Source organism: Zootermopsis nevadensis, unplaced genomic scaffold (assembly GCF_977971745.1).
Source record: "Zootermopsis nevadensis isolate Lab colony 2312 unplaced genomic scaffold, Znev_1.0 Znev_ptg000007l, whole genome shotgun sequence".
NCBI classification, from domain to species: domain Eukaryota; kingdom Metazoa; phylum Arthropoda; class Insecta; order Blattodea; family Termopsidae; genus Zootermopsis; species Zootermopsis nevadensis.
The window spans coordinates 14,224,330-14,238,025 of NW_028259139.1; the positions used below are offsets into that span (position 1 = coordinate 14,224,330).

Consider the following 13,696-nt stretch of genomic DNA (forward strand, 5'->3'; position numbering starts at 1 on the left):
TTTTAAGCCTGGCTTCCTGGAACTGACCATTCACGTTGGAAGGAGTTCTATTTTACTCCCTAAAGAAAAAGATCTGCAAACAATAAGAATACGTGTGACGTCAGCAAGGGCAAGGAGCAGAACTACGTCTTTAATGAACTGAATCTTACCAGGACCAGCTCCAGATGTTTCGTTCTGCACAAGTAACCACACAGCGTTCTTCAGGCTGTGACACTGTGGGATATTCTACGACGTATGATAAAATACGTATTGGGGGTGGAGACAAAACTTCATGTACTTGTTTTAAACTCTAGCATGCAGATTGGCGTGTGTTTAGTTTGGCAGTATAGGAGGCTGGGCGAAACTCAGAATACGTCTAAACGTGAAGGCGAAAAGAGAAATCCAAATCTCAGCCAAGAGTCGATCCCCGGTTGTCCATCCATAGGTCAATCAACCCCGAGGCATTAGCTTCATGAAACAGACGACACATGATGAATAAATATATTCGCGTGAATTGGAAATGGAGCGAATACCGCAGGCATCAAGCAAAAGTGCGTCATAGATCCTGACTGTTTGAAACACAGCGGAATGATACGAAAGATCGCTACTGGACACGAACCTGAGATAGATAGATCCACCCCATAACCTAATTCCGTAAGACTGGTTTATTATCGATGCTACAAACGATTTTTCCAACAGATTTCCCCATCAACATTCTGTGCGTATTTCTACTTTTCCAGATTCTGATTCATTTGAACGCTCTCAATGTAACTATCCTATTGATATTTATTAGGCTGTCATGTTACATCGAAAACTGCTCATTAATTTCGTATTCCTTCCGTCCGCACACGATATTTTGACGTCTTCGCGTACGGACGTTTGAACTTCGCGTTGTGTCTGTTAAAGGAATCGACCACGTGACACAATCGTACAAAGCAACTAGCGACCTCTGCGCCAGCGTCAGACTTAACAAACAAGACTACGAAGTTGTTTAGCGTCCGTAATTAGCCTGACGAATCAGCCGGGGCAAGTCACTGACTGAGACCGGCACGAACGGACTTCTACGGGAATTTCTCCTTCGCCACCTTCCAGAGACCAGAAGCAACGCAGCTGAGCGTGAACTACGACCTCCATCTGCTGCATACCGCCTACCTCCACTTCCCATATACGCCACACAGATGGCTTCTCCTGCATCCCGACTTCAAAACCAATAAATGAAGACGGCTGTCTTATGGCTTGTAGCGCTGTGCAGTCTGATAGAAGTTTACCGACGTTTCGGAGGTCCTTGCTGCCACCATCATCAGGGCTAGTAACTGAGTGACTATTAGCATCTTAAAAGAATTCCACTACGTAATTTTGTTCGTTATTCAAAATACGTTGTCAGTATTTTTAATTGTGATTTTAGCACGTTTTAAAATCAATAAATCAACCAACCTAATAAAATTTCTGGTAATTTTGTTAATCAACACCACTAACACCAAGGTCCAAGTCTTTTGTAAGATATAACGCTCTTAAGAGATTTGGCGTTGGATCTGAGCGTCTTACAAAATAAAACACGGTGTGTATTGGACTGACATCACAAAAATTAAATTCAGAGGACACCTTTTAGAGTGGTCATACTGTAACAGAATTTAATCAAATTCCGATCAGTCCTTTCCAAGATGAGACACGTTGACGGACAGACCTCTCTATTATGCCTTCATGTCATGAAATTCGTGCTGGAAATAAAGTGAATCTAAGGCACTAAAGACACTGAGCTTCCGATTAAACACTATGCTTCGTGCACATCGATTATCACCTATCGATTGTCTCTCGAATCTAGCATAACGCACTAACAGCATAACAATACCGTAAATACCGAAATCATTTGTGGTTGCTTAGGGTTTCCGTATTGGTTGACTGTTATTTCAGCTATCATCTTGTTGAAGTTCATTTCCTTGACATTTTCGTTCTTAAATTAAATCTGGACGAGGCAGAAAGGAGACGCCATGACACGCTTGATGAAAGAGACTTGTAGAGGAACGAATTTTAAGAAAGAATCCCCACAGTAGGAGAACGTTGAACGCGCAAAAAATGGGGAAACCCCAGAATGACAGAAGAAGTTGTTTACCAGTGACGTAAAAGACAGCCTATGTTGACTACGATCGTCAGAAGACAGCAGACTTCAAGGGTGGGTTGTGCTGACATCTGCAGATGAGTGTCAAATTCCCATAGTCAGAAGATTAAAAATGTAATCTTAAAGGCACTTACAAAATAAAACTTTCTTCGGCGAGAGTAAATAAACACGATACTTGGAAACAAACGAGCAACACGTGCTTTTACACACACAAAAATACTGAGCGTTTTAAAACAAACACTATTTTTTACGATGGAGCGGCCACTAACATATCACCATTTTGTCTAAATTTGAACCCTTTGCCGTACACAGATGTCCCCAAAAGTTCACACATTGAATGAATACAATAAAGATATTTTAATAAACTAAACCATTACATACGTCAGAATTTGCACTTTGTGAATTATCGAATCTACTGTACGAGGTGCGATCGGAAAGTTTCTAGACTGTGTCAATAGAGGGCGAACCGGATGTAGTACGAGCTTCTGCCGCTAGGGGGTACGGCCTACATTCATAGTGAATCAGTGTGCCAGCCGGCATTATCGAATTAGCGTTTGTTTCTTAGTTACGGGCGTTTTGGTAGTGCATTACACCGACCCTCCTGCGATTTCGGAATGGCGTGTGCATCAAATTTTGCCAAAGACTCGCCAAAACGGCTACGGAAACCTATGAAATGCTAAAGCAAGCATTTGGGGAGTCCGCAATGGGTCGTGCACAAACGTTTGTGTGGCATTCACGTTTTAAAAATGGCCGAACCTCTGTCGATAATGACGAGCGTTCTGGACGACCATCTTCGAGCACAACGCCCGAAAATGTTACGAAGATTCGGCAGGCCATTCACGAAGATCGACGTCGTACCATCAACGACTTGTGCGGCATTGTTGGGATAGGCTATGGGACCTGTCAGCTGATTCTAAAGGAAGAACTCCACATGCGACGCATCATGACAACGCGCCAGCGCACACCGCCCTCAAAGTTCGGCAGTTTTTGGCCTCTAACACCATGGCCGTCATCCCGCACCCTCCTTATTCGCCGTGTGACTTCTTCCTCTTCCCAAAGATGAAAATTCAGCTAAAGGGAAGGAGATTTGAGACGATAGAAGAGATTCAGGCAGAATCGCAGATGGTGCTTGACAGGCTGACAAAGAAAGATTTCCAGGGATGCTTCCATGCTTGGCAGCGGCGCTGGGATCGTTGTGTTCATTCCCAGGGAAACTACTTCGAGGGTGATGGATGAATTTAATACCTGAGATAAGTGTACGGGTTTTTATAGGCGCAGTCTAGAAACTTTCCGATCGCACCTCGTAGGCGTTCAAAATGGTCGTGACAAAGTGGACAACTGATGGAGAGGTGGCCACCGTACAATGTACGTATATATTTTTGACACATTCTGTGTAAGGATTCGTAAGGTGTGAGCACTGGACAAACTATCTCCTCTCAGCTGCTTACGCCGAGGTCCTTGCGTCGACTCAAAAATATTTGCTGTTGGCGATCGCTTGTCTCTACAGCTTCTGTGGGGCTATTTTTGCTAGGTTACGCGGTCTACAATAAAGCACGGCATTATATTTACGCAAGATTAACCAGTGGAAAATCCTTTCCCTGAACTCACAACAAAAGATTCCCAAAATTCACAAAAACCTTTCCAGGATAATATTTTATAAGCCGGGATTCGAACCAAGTACTCTCTCAGACTGGGTGTATCACGGTCATACTAACACGCTGACAATTAATTCATAACCTCGGAACTAGAGAGGAATCAGAATTAATTTTAAAGAAATACCATGAGAGGCAGTGATTGGATTCGTCTGGCTCAACACAGTAACTAGGAGAGTCTGTACACAGAATTGATCCTTCTGCTTCGTAAGGGGAGAATAAATTCTTAACTAACTGAGCGACTATTAAATTCTAAAAGACCTTTTTATTGTGTGGGAATTTCAGAGGATGTAAAAGCTGCTTATTTTAACCAAGAATCTTCACTTAGAAGACAAGGAAACTGCAGTTATATTATGTTTAAATAAAACCACGGCTATTTCCTTATCCGACAATAGGTAACCTCAGCAGAAAATACAGCATCGTAAAAATAACCGAATCGAGCTAATCATCCTTCAACGCAAGGATTAGAAAACATATTTCGATTTATCAGCGATGTTAACCTGTTAACAAACGAAGGCTGTGAATGTTCGAGGCGCCTGGTTAACGTTGCTAGATTCATCGCGGAGATAAAGCCAGCTTTCTCGTCACGCCCCAGACAACTGCGGCATGAAGCAATCGGCTTGTCTAAAATCTATATAGCTCTGAGGTTACCTAACCTCAGCAGTGAAAAGGGTATTTAGAATGACGCAGGCTACTGACTGGCATTATAGTGATAGGCGATATTATCCTTGCATGGTTTTCTTCCGGCACAAATGTCTGTTCATATGCATCTTGGTCTCAGGGCCGGTCTGGATGTCGTAGTCACTTCTCGGGAATCGAACTACGGTAGTCAAGCACTTAACCGATAAGTTTATTGGTCGAATTAGCATTGGTTAAGTTCTTACAGCAGCGTAATAGAGTACACGCGGACTTGTCTAACGCGGAAACGGTTATACGCGCGAAAAATTTGCGAACAATTATTTACCGAACACTGGAAGTTTTATTATACGCGGTATGCCAAACACGCTGTGTTAGCATTCAAAACACAAAAGCTGTTTAAAAGGCTAAGAAACTGCACGTAGACCCTCTTACGTTTGCTTTGACCGGGATGTTCTTTTGTTAAATCTTATGTGGTACCGCCTGATTCGACTTCTAATGGTTAAGTGAAGTGTTTTCTTCGCGGTACGGGCTGAATTCTTAAATAATATTCAGACGATCTTCGGTTGCCACTGCAAGCTTCTCATGCAGCCCTCCCGATTTAAATTAATCAAAATTTACCACCCCTTAACGCCGTCAAAATTTACCCCCCTCCCCTCAGTAGGAACTTCTAAATTATGTATTAAACTTCCAAATTAATAGTCTCAGCTTTCGTTAATACAAAATTCAAAATTCCGTCTTTTATGCCAATCATCACACTAACGCCTTCACTCTTACTTTATCCTTAACAGAACGACGAGCGGGCATTGCCTGGGGACCTTCTAGCTATAAGATGCTCTTTCTCCCCCCCCCCCCCCACCCCAGATATCGAAGTGTCTCTCACTTCTCCCCCACCAATTTCGGCTTCAAAGGGTTAACCAGCTGATTTTCGTAATGGTGAGGTTTAGTGTTTTCTTTGCGGTACGGACTGAATTCTTAAATAATATTCAGACGATCTTCGGCTTCAAAGGGTTAATGATTCTACCCCCCATGCAGAATCATTTAATCAAAACGTAAACGCAGAAGTGATAATGAAACGAAGATAAATTTTGAGGTCATTATAAACAGACTAGCGCGGTGTTGTTAGCAATGCAAGAGTTCAGATAACATTATACTCGTATTTTATTTTAAAGTCTAACTTTCCATTGATATTTTAAATAAATGCCTAACTTCCCGACGAACACATTGTTCGTGAATTAACAGATATCATTGAGCGTACATTTAGGATATTCTTATATTTACTTTGACTTTCCTCGGCCACGTTCCCTTATCCCCATAAATCCGATACAATATTAGGTTCATTTAACGCGGATTCACAGATAACGCCGCGTTAGAGAGAGTATTAATAATTAGAATCGTGCACGGGTACAGCGAGACGTAAAGGAGCAGATGTAACGAGAGCGGATCACAGCTGCCGAGGGTCTCCGCGACCCACCACAACACTTGTCAAACTGCGTGACCAACCGTGGTAAAAGCTGCAAGACACAAAGACACTTCTCCGCGTCCCTTGCTCGCGCTACATAAAAGTGACAGAACCAAAGTTTTCCTAGGCTAAACGCTTCCTTGAACATGCTAAAAGGAATTAAACACACCGTGTCCGTCTGATTCTGTAAAATGGCGTGAAGAGCGGGCATGAGACCTATGACGAGAGAGATGGACAGTAAAGTGGGGAAGTCCAGAGTCTTCAGAGGCCATTGCACTTAAAGATCCTTTCGTTCCATTTTCGGTAATTTTCAGAAAGGAAGTCGATTTTCAGATCTGTTTAGACCGGACTTCTGAAAAAAATTCACTAAATAGTAAATAAAGTATCAAGTCTGTACCAATACATTTTGCACACATTTGAACTTAACAGTAAAAATAAACACAGATCATCGCGGGAGAGAGTATTTTTAGCTGTCCTTCGGTAAATTCCTAATTGAAAGTTTGGTCCGTCTCATCTTAATTTCGCCGGAACCAAAAAAATTGAAGACTCTTGTAACGTGGTCGATTTCGATCGTGCGCCTGTCGATCGCATTGAACATGGCTGCTGTCCGCATTATTATACGTGGGTTGGAGGAAGTCATGCCATGGTGTGATCCACCATTTAAGGTATCTCACCTCTTGGACACTATCTTTTGGATGGTAGACATTTAATACTCACTGCTATCGTCCTGATGATGGGGGCAATAAGCACTCCTGAAACATCGTCCGTCGCTTCTAATATCACCCTCAATTCTACTTGGTTATTTCCGCGTCGCTGTTGCATTTCGGCTCGTGATAAATTCGAGGCTGTCGGCTTCACGGTTCGTTAAATGCGTTGTCAGAAACCACTGAAGTTTGTTGATGTTGTTGTTGTTGTTGTTGTTCGTATCAGCACAGCAAGTCTACAATACGAGGGGAAGAGACGACCTTGCTGGGACGGCGAGACGGTAAACAATTTTATGTTGCATTTTAATTGCGCAGTTAACGAAGTGTAATTGACAACTGAAGGCTACGGAGCGGCGAATAAGTTCAGTAATTCGAAAGTCTATCAATTTGTAGTTTAAAACATCAAATATTTGCATATGGTGGACTAGGGATGGTAAAAATACTTCATGCGAGTCGGAAGTGGCCGCAAAGAACTACACGTATTCTGCCTTTAGCTACGAGGTGCGATCGGAAAGTTTCAAGACTGTGTCAATAGAGGGCGAACCGGATGTAGTACGAGCTTCTGCCGCTAAGGGATGCGGCCTACATTCATAGGGAATCAGTGTGCCAGCCGGCATCATCGAATTAGCATTTGTTTCTTAGTTACGGGCGTTTTGGTAGTGCATTACACCGACCCTCCTGCGATTTCGGAATGGCGTGTGCATCAAATTTTGCCAAAGACTCGCCAAAACGACTACGGAAACCTATGAAATGCTAAAGCAAGCATTTGGGGAGTCCGCAATGGGTCGTGCACAAACTTTTGTGTGGCATTCACGTTTTAAAAATGGCCGAACCTCTGTCGATGATGACGAGCGTTCTGGACGACCATCTTCGAGCACAACGCCCGAAAATGTTACGAAGATTCGGCAGGCCATTCACGAAGATCGACGTCGTACCATCAACGACTTGTGCGACATTGTTGGGATAGGCTATGGGACCTGTCAGCTGATTCTAAAGGAAGAACTCCACATGCGACGCATCCTGTCTGAGGACCAGAAGCAGAATCGACTTCTCGTTTGTCAGGAACTCAAAGATCTTGCAAGAACCGACCCCAACTTCCTTTCTAAGCTCCGTGTGACTTCTTCCTCTTCCCAAAGATGAAAATTCAGCTAAAGGGAAGGAGATTTGAGACGATAGAAGAGATTCAGGCAGAATCGCAGATGGTGCTTGACAGGCTGACAAAGAAAGATTTCCAGGGATGCTTCCAGGCTTGGCAGCGGCGCTGGGATCGTTGTGTTCACTCTTAGGGAAACTACTTCGAGGGTGATGGATGAATTTAATACCTGAGATAAGTGTACGGGTTTTTATAGGCGCAGTCTTTAAACTTTCCGATCGCACCTCGTATGTATACCTAGCATATTATTAATGGTACGACGGTCTATAAACTAATACTTTCTGTACATAATACGGAGAAAGTTTTTTAGTTGAAGTAAATAAATAAATAAATAGTCACATGGAAATCCAGAGGCTGATAACGAAGTAGGGTCTGGTGACCATGTTTACCAGTCAGCTGGTATATTCTTTTAAAACTGGGTTTTTCGGAAGCCACTGGACCGAGGCAGGCTCACAACATCACTCTATCTTTGGTAGAAGTTTATTAATCGTGTCGGAATTAATTGTTGGCAATGGAAAGTTTACGACTTCCAACTAAAGTCCACAAATAAGGCAAGCGAATAAATTGTATCTAGTCAACAGGGGATGAACACACGAAATTCAAACAATTGACTGCAAAGACCCAATTTCCAATTCCCTAACTTCGCGGAGAGGTACGTTGTGTTGATATTCATGGCTTCCACGCAATCAGTTGCACGGACATGGGGTTACCACGAGTTTAAGCTGACTTAATTTTAATGCACTCTGGCGATAAGTGCAGCGAGCTATCTTTGCAAAACAGTGCAGTCACTGAACTCATTATCGGCAAACTAGTGAAAAGAAATTTAGTTCCTTCGTAACCCAGCACACAGCTTTGTAAACACTTCGCCTTATTCGTGATAATAATAATGACAACCGGTTATACTCTAGTTCTGTTAAACAGCAGGGGTATTTCAATACGGGGTGAGGGGGGGCATTTTAAATTTTGATTGTGAGATCTGAGGTTCTCATGGCGGTGTGTCCGAAGAATGCTATCTTCTGGTAGAAATTTACGGACGTTTCAGAGGTCCTTGCTACCTGCATCGTCACGAGAAGACAGCCACGTTATTTCCTCCGAATTCCTTCTGTATTAACACCTCGAGATCGCTTATTTGGTACCGTTTTAAGTCCGTCACACATAAATCTCCTCTCATCCAATTTAACGATAAAGTATCTACATTTTACGCGGCGTCGTTAAACAATTTACGAACCACAGAAATTAATGCATCCCTACAAATTCATTGGCAGGTATTAACACGTGCCAATGAAAGTATTTAAATACGCGTCTACTAACTTTGCTGATTACATGGCCTGTCTCTGGAGTAACAGAGCCTAAACAAATGCGAGTTTCTTAACATTCTAAAATCCACTTTAATATCACCCAAAATTCTTCTATGGCTTACACAGACGCTTTACATCAGGTTTCCTACACAAGACAAGGGTCGCATTTCTGGTCTAATTCAGGCATAATAACCTTGATTTCTCCGCTATTAACCACAAAACCAGGAAGGCTGTATAAATAAGTAAGCTAATATTCATAAAAAGGTACATTTTACGTTATTTAGTTGTGTTTATCTCATCATTTATGTTATATTCTTGTATAAATGATGGATATGGTATTTCAGATGATATTAAATAACGAACTTACAAAGTTACTTAACTCAGTTCGATAACATTTATGTTCTTAACAGTATTTAAGAAATTTATCGGTTACATCTCCCTCTTACTCTTAAAAGCTGTCCTTTGTACCACTTTCGTCCTCACATTCACAGCAATATTATACCAACGAATTCTTGGTACTCTTAAGTTATAAACCACTCTGTCACTAACAAATTATGCCCTCCAAAATGGTAACCGTGTTGTTATATGTACGAAAATGGTACAATTTTCCAATTACACCTGCTTGAAATTAAATACAAATTTGATTTTAAATAGAAATGCAGTTCTCTTTATTAATAATGTAAAGTTACGATGAAGCAACTTTTTTGGGCCTAAAGATTTGAAAATATCCGCTGATTTGACGTAAATTGGGGAACACAGAAAAACGAACAAAAAGAAAGAAATTAAAAGCTGAAAACGATGCCACGTGAGTAGTCATACAATTTCGTGCCATCGATCAAAACGTAGTAACATCTGATCAAAAATAACCTTGAAGCTTTACGTAATTTGTTCAAGGTAAAAGTTAATAAAACTTCACTGCATGGATTCGATCCCAGATCCATTAGACAGTCAAAACCCTGTACCACATATAATTACGTGTGAACTGACGCCTTTAAAACTTACTAAACAAATCTACACACGACGAGAATGTATAAAAAGCAAGCTGTTTAATATATCAATCCACTTCTGGCTGTGGGACCGGCTGCTAAAGTTGTCGGCTGCATATTGGCTGGCGAAGCAGACACGAACTCGAAACCCACTCACTCACACCTCAATCACTGACTTGTAGTTGTTCCACGTGACATAATAACACTGCAAGCCGTGGAATATCTGCTGCAATAATAAGTCTCTCGCTCCCACCTTCCGTCTCAGAACTACAACAGAACCTTGGAACCGATCCCGTAGGCTGGTAAATTATTTCGCGTGAGATTGCCTTCCTGCGTGTGTCCGCGTGGATAAGTGTGTTTGACTGACGCTGCAGAGGATCGATCATAATCTTCATTGTTCCTTATTATTATTATTATTTTAATATTATTACAACCATAAAACAGCAATAACAATGCGTGCTTACGTATGTTTCTGAATTTTAATTGATTTAATTGGAATAAGTAATTATAAAATTCAAACAGCTCAGAATTAAACCATAATTACATTAACATTTTTTTTTTATTTGTAGTGTTCTGTCTGACGACAGGTCCATATGAACAGGATCCTTCCATCCTTTTCTCGGACTGGGACCTGTTCATATACGTTCTTCTCAGATGATCCAGAAGTGGTTTGCCATTGCCTTCTTCTGTGTGTGAATGGAGTAATTGTTGGGATGCCACGGAGAAACCGGGGAAGCCCCCGGAGGAAAACTCCGTGATGCCTAGACCACGGCCTTGCCCAACACACGTTATAAATTCGGGCACCGCCGGGAATCGAACCCGAGACCCCAGGATTACAAGGCCAGCGTTCTAACCGCTAGACCACTGTGGCACACATTAACATACCAAACTAAAAAGACGATAATACAGTGTATATTTAATAGTTCATTAATCTTCAACTTGGCTTCATGTCTCGATACATTTTGAGATCACTAACAAAGGAAAAAATATTTGGAATGATCAAATTTAGCAGAAAGTTTATTGATAAAAATACTTAAAAATTATGTTCAATGGTGGAGCCTCGCGGTTTTATTTACAGAAAAAGCAGAAGATATGAACGAATGACCAAACTTCTTAAGTTTATCAAATAAAAGAGTATGGGTATGATGATGATAATTCTTATTATAGTAATACTAAAAAGATGCTAAACCATCAATAAGATTAATCAGGCAAAGTACATTCTGCAAAGTAATTGTTACAGACATCTTTAAAAGATTATTTTAAAATACGCTTTGACAGAATCTGCTACCAAAATATTTCCCAAAGTAAAATTAGATTATAATAAGAATCAATTTTAACTACGTATGAAATGTCGAGAAAAGGGTTTAGCGTCCATGTTTTAATTTAGAACTGTGTCCCCACAGACATGGTTTTTTTCAGGCACAGAATAACCAATTAGCTGGATCATCCGTCCGCTTAAGATTTATTTGCGTCAGGCGGAAAACAGGGAAGTGACTCTCATGTCTGCCCAAGCGGGGCCACTTATTCTGTGTTTCATGGAATGTACAGTTAAGTATTTGGCGAATTTTCGTAGCATTCGATTTTAAAACCGATGGCACTGTGAGCGTTTGTTGTAGTGTTCTGAGTAAATCCTTCTTGTGACTCTACGAATGAGAGTTACTTACGAAAAATTTCGATGGAGAGTTTTAAGATGTCCGTTTCTCGGTTGATCGGCCGCCATTACTAGACACACAAACGAATAACGCACTCTACTGGAGGTCGTAAACAGTGGCAACATGGAGGCTGCGCGTAGTTGTGTTCCTGATATCTGACAAAAATGAATGGGGAAATTTTTGCATGAAAATTTAAAATAAAATACCTTACGCATGATAAGCTACATTGCGACCTGTGTCTGACAAAAAAAGAATATTCACTTGGCTTATAACTTGACATATTATGGTACCATATTATATATTTTATTTATTTATTTAGTGTTCTGTCTGACGACAGGTCCATATGAACAGGATCCTTCCATCCTTTTCTCGGACTGGGACCTGTTCATATACGTTCTTGGCAGATGATCCAGAAGTGGTTTGCCATTGCCTTCTTCTGTGTGTGAATGGAGTAATTGAAACCGGGGAAGCCCCCGGAAGAAAACTCCGTGTTGCCTAGACCACGGCCTTGCCCAACACAAGTTATAAATTCGGGCACCGCCGGGAATCGAACCCGAGACCCCAGGATTACATACCAGTGTATAATAGCTTAAGTACCAATGAAACTAATCTACATTTAATCCTCTGAACGTTAAATGTACCAAGTGAATGCCACCCTATTCTTGTTAAAGCATCAGGTAACCTGTGTCCAATGGGTTGCATTTGGCCCTCGTAGCCTCTTCTTTCTTTCTTTCTTTCTTTCTTTTTTTCTTTCTCTCTCTCTCTCTCTCTCTCTCTCTCTCTCTCTCTATCATGTGTTTATGTGATATAACTGGACTTTATACAATTCTTTGTTAGATCTCCCTTTAGTGGAGATAAAGAAAACAAAAAGTGGAGATTATGTGACCAACCTTAGCCAAGAATATAAAACCGATGGACTGGAGAAGAGTATTCTTATAAAGTAAAAGAGTTAGTGATGCAGTTGTATAACATGGATAAGACTGGACGGATTTATATTGCTGATGAAGGAAGACGCAGTTTAAGACTCCTATTTTTGTAACAAAGATTTACAACATCTTTTTAAAGTACAAATAAGAATCTTCTTTTCGTTACTGCCGGATTAAAAACTTAAAATAAATCTTAGCAGTGTTTTCAAGCTTCATATTTCTTAATTCTTCCAATTTATACTTAAGTTGACATATTTTTATTTTTAAAGTGGAAGATTTTGGAGACTGAAACACGCAAACGTGGTGAGGTCACTGGGGGTCAACTGAGCTTATGGCATGGGTTGGCATAAGCGTAGTTTCTGTCGTATGGCCAGTAAAGTCTTGGCAGAAACAGATCCCTTCATAGCTAAGAGTTACTACAGAGACGAAAATTTATAACAGTACGTAGTAAGCCATTACTGATCATCTAAACATTACAAATTGTATTCTTACATCAGCCTTAGCATTCAGAGTTGTTACTGTCTACGTAAGATATAAAATTGAAGACAAGTTAACACTAATTGCTTCCAGGTCGTAAGTTTAATTTAATGACGTAGAAAAGCAGTGGACTGGGTTCGAACTGTGGACATGTCTAGCGCATATTGTGTGTAAATATTTGGCCTATCCACTTTCTTAACAGGAGAAAGAACTTAGATTTACTTTATCACTGCACGTGTTTTTGCGTAGCCTTTTAAAGTTTAAGCGATTATCACACAATTTTGTAAATATCTTATGTCACCGACGGTCACTGCAAACTTTAGCTTAAAACGCATGCTGTAAGTTTTACCAACATGGCGGACGCACGAACGTATTAGACGGGAACGACAATAACAATCTTTTATCCTTAAATGACGGAAATTAGAAAAAAAATATTACGAACAAATCACTGTATTTCCAAAGGATTAAAAAAGGAAAACTTACTTTCTTCTTAAGATTTCCTGCTTTGGACAGATTTACCGTAATACCAAAGAGGCGACAGTGTTTTTTAATGTGGGTTAGAAATTTGAAAGTTTTCAGCGAGAAAAATATCCGTTTAAACAATATTTATGGCTGATAATTACTTACTTTCGCTAATTAGTTGGTTGGTCAGTCT

The 13,696-nt window shown here is 40.8% G+C and overlaps 1 protein-coding gene across 2 annotated transcripts in view; it reads right to left on the reverse strand.

Annotated features, from left to right (window-relative positions):
• The window catches only part of mamo (maternal gene required for meiosis), a 75,336-nt gene extending 65,125 nt beyond the window's left edge, over positions 1-10,211 (reverse strand). The window contains exon 1 of one of the 2 annotated variants that reach the window (XM_022071737.2): positions 10,003-10,211. The gene's annotated coding sequence lies outside the window, so the exon portion shown is untranslated. The remainder of the gene's footprint in view (positions 1-10,002) is intronic. The other variant, XM_022071738.2, reaches the window with a different exon arrangement.
• Between the last annotated feature and the right edge of the window lie 3,485 nt (positions 10,212-13,696).